Here is a 9,568-nt window from a genome sequence, read left to right as displayed (position 1 = left end):
AAGGAAGGAAGGAAGGAAGGAAGGAAGGAAGGAAGGAAGGAAGGGACGGGAGGAGGGAGGGGCAAAAGCAAGTGTTACCATGTCTCTTCCCTACTGGAAACATATTCAGCACTTTACTATTACTCACACAATTGATTTTGGTGCCATGCTTGCGCTTCCCAGACTGTTCCTGTTCTACTGCTAACACCCTCTGCTGCAGCCACTGCAGTCTCCTCTTTCCAGGTGCTCCCATGTCTGTTCCCTGTGCTATGCCTGCTGCTTGGAATACCCACGCACCTCTTCTTGACTTCATGAAGCGCTACCTGGCCTTCAAGACAATGTCTCCTTTTTGGTGAGTTTTTTTCCCATCCCCTCCAGATTATTTCTTCCATCTTGGTACCCCTGAAAAAATAATCTGTGTCTGCATTTTAATGTTCATTTCTCAACAAACCTCTTTTATCGAGCTCATATTAGACAAATACTAATTTCAATGGGGAAACAGCATGAAAAGACCCCACAATAGTTCATTTTTCTTATAGGAATCTAAATAAGGGAAGTCATGGATATAAGTGATGAAGAAAACTAAATATAATACCCAATGCTTATCAAAGGGTGTGATGGTTGATTTTAGGTGTTAACTGGACTCGATTAAGGGAGGCCCAGATAACTGGTAAGGCATAAGTTCTGGGTGTGTCTGTGACGGTGTTTCCAGGAGGAGACTGGCATTTCGGTCAGTGAACTCAGTAAATAAAACCTGCCCTCACCAATGAGGGCGGGCGCCACCCAATCAACCGAGGGCTCAGATAGAACAGAAAGGCAGAGGAAAGGTGAATTCTCTGTTTCTCCTGAAGCTGGGGCACCCGCTTCTCCTGTTCTCCAGAACTCCAAGTTCTCCAGCCCCCTGCTAGAACTAGGATAGAAGGAGACTCAACATAACATCCTTTTACACACAGAAGTAAAAGAGAGAAAATGACAATAGGACATACATTACAATTGGACCCCAAGACTTGCACCTGCAGTCCCCCAGGTTCCCAGTCTCTGGCATCAGACTGAGAGTGACACCATTGGCTTCCCTGCTTCTCAGACCTTCAGACTTGGATTGAGCCACACTACCAGCTCTTCTGGTTCTCCAGCTCTCAGATGGCATATTGTGGAACTCCTCAGCCTCCACAGTCACATGAGCCAATCTCTCTAACAAATCCCCTGTCATCCATCTCTCTCTCTATATATATATCCTATTGATCTTGTTTCTCTGGAGAACCCTGAGTAATACGAGTGGCTACTACCTAATTGGCACTGTTCAGGAGGGGTACAGGTAGCAATGCCTGTAACTCTTACAACAACCCTGTGAGATAGCATCTACAATCATCCCCATCGCACAGGGAGGTCAGTTGTTCAAGATGTCATGAATACTAAGTGGCATCGTTGGGATTCAACGCCTGGAGTTTGTCTTGGAGCCCACACTTTTAATGATGATGCTGTAACCTCTTGCTCTATTTACCAAGTCACTGACCAAATATCTAATAACTAAAAAAAAGATGAGTAAATAGCTCAAGGCTTTATTTGGGTTATTTCATTTGATCCTCTATGACCCTGGGATGTAGATCCTACTGTCATTAGCTTTCTTTTACTTATGTGGGTAAAACGATGTTATGGTTATAGCAGAGGTCCCAAAGTAACGGGCACTACAGAGTAGTAGCTAATTTCCACCACCTTCCAAAACAAGGTGCTCGTTCATTGCAAAGAGGGTGCAAATCCCACTTCTGTCCAACAGGCTCTGAAAAATACAAGAAGAGGTGAGGAGGCCAGAAAATTCCAGAGAAAGATGTTGGAATGCTGTGCATTTGCCCACCTTCCCCTCCCCTGGGAATGAGGAGGGTAGAAGAGGAGAGGTGGGTAAATGCACCGCCTGTGGGGTGGCAGGGCAAAGAGACCAGGTGGGAGGACAGGTTTCTCCAGATGTGGACCCTGTAAGAGGGAGCTGCTACCTAAGGCTGCTTTGAACTGTACTGGAGAACACTTTTTTTTTTTTTTTTTGAGTTGGAGTCTTGCTCTGTTGCTCACGCTGGTGCGATCTCAGCTAACTGCAACTACTGCCTCCTGGGTTCAAGTGATTCTCCTGCCTCAGCCTCCCCAGTAGCTGGGATTACAGGCGTTCACCCCCATGCCCAGCTAATTTTTGTATTTTTAGTGGAGACGGGATTTCACAGTGTTGGCCAGGCTGGTCTCGAACTCCTGACCTCAAGTGATCCACCTGCCTTGGCCTCCCAAAGTGCTGGGATTATGGGTGTGAACCATGGTGCCCGGCCTGGAGAGCACTTCTTGAGGGCTGGATGAGAACGACTGTGACTTTGCGGCAGAAAGGTTGAGGAAGGATTCAAATGGTGACAAAGCCCTTAGCCTGGTCTTTTTGCCATGATCCAGGTCAGAATGACTACATAAGTCTGGAATATTTGCAGGATTGTCTTAGAATTCATGCTTGAAAATCAATCATTCCAACATCTGGGATAGCCTCTCTGCCTTATGTAGCATGATGTGGGCTGGAATATTTGATTTTTATTTTTGAAACAGGGTCTTTTTCTGTTACCCAGGCTGTTGTGCAATTGTGGCTCACTGCAGCCTTGACCTCCTGGGCTCAAGCAATCCTCCCACCTCAACCTCCTAGGTAGCTGGGACTATAGGCACACGCCACCATACCCAGCTAATTTTTTTTTTTTCTATTTTTTGTAGAGACAGTGTCTCACTGTTACCCTGGCTGGTCTCAAACTCCTGTTTAAGCAACCCTCCTGCCTCAGTCTCCCAAAGTGCTGGGATTGCGGTTGGGGGTCACTGAGCCCGGACTGTTTTACATTTAAAGCAGGGCATGTTCTGTAGTCTGTCAGGCCTTATTTGAATATAACTAAGAAAATGGGTGATATACTCTTCATCCTTTTTAGAAAACTTAAGAGTGCATGGTATATTTATTGTGCTTCTCCAAAAAGAAACACTGGGTGGCAGTGTTTTTACTCAAATGTTTTCAGAAGAGACCCAAAAAGAAAAGGCTTTCCTCTTTCAGGAATATTAGTCCCATTGAACCAGTAATGACCAATAAGGCAGTCTGCCTTCAATCAACCACCTGAACAGCCTAGGGTCAATATTACAACTCTAAATGCGGGGTTTAAATGCACACACACACACAGTCATACACTGCAAAACCAGAATGCCCGAAATAATATCTGGGATAAATTGGAAAAAAAAAAAGTCTCTTGCCTCACCCACTTCCCAGCCCCATGCCTCATTTTTAGGGATGTTTGAATTTTTCCAATAAGCCCAATAAGATGAAAATGTTACTTTATTTGGTTAATTGAGTATACCATTATCATCCAAAAAAGAAAGTGCTAGGGCTCTATTTTCTTTACGTACTATCACCAGAAAGTGAAGCTCATTAAGTGGCGTTAGAGATAGAGGCTGCCACTTGGTGCCAAAGAGACACAAATAAAATCAAAAATTCACTGGTCATGGATTGGAGTCCCAGAGTTGAGCCAAATACAAGAGTATGGATTCCTTTAATTAAAAAAAAAAAAAGTCTCTGATGACCAAAAGACATTTTCTCTTGGACTAGCAGGGCTATGAAAGGATGAGAAACTTACAAACTATGTTCTCTCTTTGAGGAAAATATTTATTTCTATAGCCAACCATTCTTGGTACTGGCAGAGTAGAAACTTAATAGCGCAATAGATATTCTGTGTGTTGGTGCTCACAATGTTGTCTCTGCTTACTCAAAAAGTTGTGGTTCCATCCTGGCTAACACGGTGAAACCCCGTCTCTACTAAAAAATACAAAAAAAACTAGCCGGGCGAGGTGGCGGGCGACTGTAGTCTCAGCTACTCGGGAGGCTGAGGCAGGAGAATGGCGTGAACCCGGGAGGCGGAGATTGCAGTGAGCTGCGATCTGGCCACTGCACCCCAGCCTGGGCGACAGAGCGAGACTCCGTTTCAACAACAACAACAACAAAAAGTTGTGGTTTAAAAAGTAAGTTTAAAAAGAAATTTGGGAGGCACATTTGCCACACACGCCCATAATATATGACTTTTAATTTATAATTGTATACATTAGCATCCCAATATGCTATGTGTATTATAAGACATGCCCAAAAATAGAAATTTTAACATGAGAGGATGAAATAAAAGTAAATATAGACAGAAGCTCTAATCCGGTTCATTGGATGGTCTTGCACACTCCTGAAGGACGGCATGGGTCACTTTGAAGTTCAGTGGCCCTAATGGATCTAGTCACTAACATCTGGATAAGATGACAGAGATTTCATATGGGTATCTTGTCTTGCTACACAGCCCTGGGAGTTAGTATAGGAGTTTTTGTTTATTTACTCTGCTTTCCAATGAGGAATTGGCCTTTGAAAGATGCAATGACCTTCCTGAAGTACCTCTGGGAGGCAGGACCTTACAAGGGTTTCTTCTCCTGAAAGTCTCATTATTCACACAGTAAGCTATGTTAATTCTTTTTTTTTTTTTTTTTTTTTTAAATTCCAATGTGTTTTTGAACCAGAACTTAAGTTCTCAGAAATACAAACAAAGTAAGAAGCATGAAGATGTGTTTCTGGACCTTGGCACAGATGAGTGTAAGCACTGTTCTTTCCGATTTTCAACACTTATTAAATAAACATTAGTGTTTAAAATTAATATTTTACAACTGAAAATATACATGAATAACTTTTTCTGTAAAAATGATATCATCCACCAAAAATAAAGCTTTTCTGGCTGTTATTCCCAACTCTGGTGCCCTCTTCCTCTTTCCCAGAAGTAACTCATTATTTCCATTCAGACCTTTTCCCATGAAATATATTTGTACCTATAGCAAAATACATATTATTTTGATGGCTTGTGAAAATGTAAACAGTGTCAAATTATGTGCATTTTTCACCAACTTACTTTTATTCTTAAATGTTTGGGGTTGTTTTCATATTTATTACAAACAAGCCTGCAATGCACGCCTTTACACGGCCTCCTTTTGTATATCTTTCTCCACAAAGCTGCTGAGAAATAATTTGGAAGCACCATTTACAGAAAGGCCCATGTTTTCCTCACTGATTTGAGACATTGCCATTAACATACACTAAATTTCTGTGTGGGTCTGTGGCAGGACTTTTCTGATGGATTGAACTCTTCTGAGTCCAAACCAGTTTTAATTATCACAGCCTTATAATCTGTCTTGACAACTGGCAGAGCAATTTGTTCTCTCTCAAGCTGTCTTGGCATATTCTTCCATATAAATTTTATAATTAGGTTGTCAAGTTCCATGAACAACTTTGAGATTTTGATTAAGATTATATCGCATTTGTAGATTAATCTGGGGTACGTTTGTAGCCTTACAATATTGAGAGTTTTCTTCCATGAATATGATACTGCTTTCCATTTGTTTAAGACTTGCTTTATTTACTAGAGGTCTTATACAATTCTCGTTTGAGTTCTTTCTAGGTAGTTTTTTGTTGCTGCTGTGAATAGGATCATTTTAAAATAATTTTTGTTAAACATAGACTTAGAGAAAAATTACTCATTTTGAGATATTTATATTGTTTCTAGCCACTTTATGAAACTCTTACTGGTTCTAACACTTCATCCTCCATCTCGACTGTAGTGGATGCTTCTTATGTCACGGTCCCCTGTGCTGCTGTGGCCATTGCTGCATCTTTACTTGCCCCCTCCCCTCCCCCCGGTAACCTCTGCCAATGTCTTCTTAGCTACTGCTGTTGCCATCTCCATCACTGGAACACCAACAGTGACATTTCATTTCTTCATCTGAACCCACAATTCTTCAGATTATTGGAGACTAGTCTTCAAAAATGAAAGCTTAAAAAAAATCTGGCTGTTTTAATTTTAAAGTGGCTTTCATTTCAGAAGGTTGATAAAACAATGTAATCTGTTACATACTATATATACCCAGTGTACCTAAATACAAGACAACCTTGAACATGAGAGGATCTGTATTTTTCTTTTTCTTTTTTCTTTTCTTTTTTTTTGAGATGGAGTCTCGCTGTGCCGCCCAGGTTGGAGTGCAGTGGCACGATCTCAGCTCACTGCAACCTCTGCCTCCTGGGTTCAAGCGATTCTTCTGCCTCAGCCTCCCAAGTAGTTGGGATTACAGGCGCCTGCCACCATGCCAGGCTAATTTTTGTATTTTTAGTAGAGATGGGGTTTCACCATGTTGGCCAGGCTGGTCTCAAACTCCTGACCTTGTGATCTGCCTACCTCGGCCTCCCACAGTACTGGGATTACAGGTGTGAGTCACAGCATCTGGTCTGGATCTGCATTTTTCTAATGATAACATCCAAAAGTTTGGCTAATTCGAATACATTTATACATTTTAAAATATATAATTCATGCCTACTTGTCACAGTTTTTATATGTATACTTTAAAAATACTTGAGAGATGTCAGCTTGGAAGTATTAAATATTCTGTTGTAAGATTTTATGACATGGGTTTATCTTAACTCATTTGCATCGTTAATATCAGTAACATCACTACAGCCATTTATTTGGTGGGGGGAGGGGGATAGAGTCGCACTTCATTGCCCAGGCTGGAGTGCAGTGGTGCGATCCCAGCTCACTGCAACCTCTGCCTCCCAGGTTCAAACGATTCTCCTGCCTCAGTCTCCCGAGTAGCTGGGATTACAGGCTCCTGACACCACACCTGGCTAATTTTTGTATTTTTAGTAGAGACGGGGTTTTGCCATGTTGGCTACGCAGGTCTCAAACTCCTGACCTCAAGTGATCCACCCACCTCGGTCTGCCAAAGTGCTGGGATAACAGATGTGAGCCACCGTGCCCAGCCTACAGCCACTTTTTGCAGCAACTTTTCACATCACCTTCACTTCTAAGTGGTTTGAGATACAATATTACTTGAATCGATAAATGATGCAGCCACTGGAAATTGTATTCCCCATGATAAGTATTGTTTGTAATAACATCAGGGTTTTTACATTCTTCATGCGGTAGTATATTTATGATCTTCACAGCGTAACTACTTAATATACTTTTAATGTAAACTTTATTGAACTATAACACATATTAAAAAGTTTATAAATCTTACGTGCATGGCCTGATGAATTTTCAGGGAACATGCTCATGTAGCAAGCAACTGGATGAAGAAAGATAGCATCACTAGTACTCTCTCCTGCCATGCTCCAATTGCCTCTCCCTCAGAATGCCCCCCACCAGCCCCCTCCATTGCCTTGCTATGTGTAACACCTCCTGACTTCAATATGAATCAATTTTGCCTGGCCTGGAATCTGATACAAGATGGCACCAAGTTATTTATATAGCACATAATTTGGTGTCAGGATTCTTTCACTTCAGATTATGGCTGAGACCCCATCCATGTTGCTGCATCCAGTTATAGTGTTCATTTTATTCATGTAGAATATTCCATAGTATGAATATGCTCCAATTGTACTAATTCTGTTATAGATGGACGTTCAGGTTATTTCTAGATTTTGGCTATCATGAATAGTGTTGCTCTAAATATTCTCATATAATCATAATGTTCCTGTTAAGTACAGAAACATGCACTTAAAGGTTATAGGAGACGTGCTAAGTAGGGTCTGAAGCCTCACCAGACCTTAGCAGTTTGCTAAGGTTGAACTAGACTTTAGCGGACCCTGCCAGTGTGCACCTTATTAGCGGTATAATTCAGGTCGCCATGTATCCTTATCAACATTTGGGATTTTCCATTGTCTGAACTTTAGCCATCAGGTAAGTGTGTAGTTTCATTTCATTGTAGTTTTTATTCATATTTCCCCAGTCTTATTAAGCACATTTTCATGCATTCATTAGCTATAGTTGTCCTATTTTGTTAAGTACAAAATTTTTTTTGCCAAATTTTATGTTTTTAAGAATTTGTGAGAGTTCTTCATGCATTCTAGATACAAGTTATTTGTCAGATATATGTATTGCAAGCATCTGCATCTACTCTGTGGCTTGTCCTTTTACTCTTGATGTTGGTAGTTTTACAGTATTATGTTTCTTCAAGAACATAATCTTCACAAGGGTTTTACATTGAACAAAACCCAGGAAATGTCAGATTCCTTTACCTCCTTTTATACCTGATTGTCAGGTGACTTCTAGAAACACCCTAAACAAGCATTGGGAGTTAATGTTTAGGTTATTTATTATTAATTAGGTCACTGAGATGGAACCTTACAATGTAAGAGATACTGAGATTGAACTCTTTCTAGTTGGGGAAACTTATGTTACATTTAGGCATTGATAAGGACTCATCCCTCCCCAGGCCAGCATTTGCAGCACAAAAGAGCAAGCTCAAATGTATTGGTTTATTATCCTCAACAGTCATGTCTGTGTTTTAACTAAAGGTCTTTCTCTTTACCAACATTAGCTATTTGTCAGCAATTACTTAATGAATATTTAAATGTTTTGCATTTACCATGCAAAAAAGCAAAGCAACTATTTTCTTACAGTGATAAATTAACTTAGCTAAGTTACGGTCCCCTGTTATTCAAACACTAATCTAGGTGTTGCTATGAAGGGATTTTGCAGATACAATCGAAGTCCCTAATCAACTGACTTTAAAGAGGAAGAGACAATCCAACGGACCTCACTTAATCAGAAGGCCTTAAAAACAAGACTGAGGCCTCACCAGGAGAGAAGAAATTCCTCCTGTGGACAACAGCTTGAGCCCATGTGCAGAGTCCATCCTGCTTGTGCCGGTCCCTTCCTGACTGCTGCTCTATGGATTTTGGACTTGCTTAGCCAGCCCTCATAATCAGGTATGCCGATTCTTCATATTTTTTTTTTTTTAAATCATAATGTATATATCTCCTACTAGTTTTGTTTCTCTGGTGTAAACCTCAATTTCAAATGATCTTAGGGACAATACAATTGTTTTTCTTCACAAATAAATTACCAGCATGTAAAACGTTTATGAATGATCTTCCTTATTAGAAGACACAAGACTGTTGAGATGACAATAATTTTGTGTATAGCTCACTCTGGGGCTCTACCTTGACTACTGATATTTAAATAATACTAATTTTATAACTTTAAGAACCTAATGTCATTTTCTTCAATTACCATAATATGCATTCCTATTGAATGTTTATAATTTATTTTTTAACAGAAAAAATACGTATTTTTAAAGCAGCCAGGCTTTACTGGCTTCTATCATGTTTTACTGGCTTTTATCACACTTCAAAAAGTTTGTCTATTAAGTTCTTAAAGAAAAATAATTTGGTATTTACAGAGACATTACTTTTCTTGGTGAGCTCACCAAGTTAAATCTCTGCTTGCGACTACGGGAAAATATTCATGTTTACAGTAACATGAAATTAATGTTTCCTTGTTTAGCCATTTTCAGATCGAATCTTATTTAATTCTTGAGAGCCTCAATACACCCAAAAACCAATGTTCACAAATATATTAGGCTCAATAGGTAAGAAAAGATAATCTGTCTTCTAATATCCTACAAATAGCTGTGTAATGATGGGGAATTCATTTAACCTTTATGAGCCTACCTCCTTATTCTGTAGCTAACAGTTATTAAATACCCACTAGAAATCAAGCACTTGCTAGACACTAGA

Source organism: Piliocolobus tephrosceles, chromosome X, assembly GCF_002776525.5.
Source record: "Piliocolobus tephrosceles isolate RC106 chromosome X, ASM277652v3, whole genome shotgun sequence".
NCBI lineage: Eukaryota > Metazoa > Chordata > Mammalia > Primates > Cercopithecidae > Piliocolobus > Piliocolobus tephrosceles.
This window is presented reverse-complemented; position numbering follows the sequence as displayed.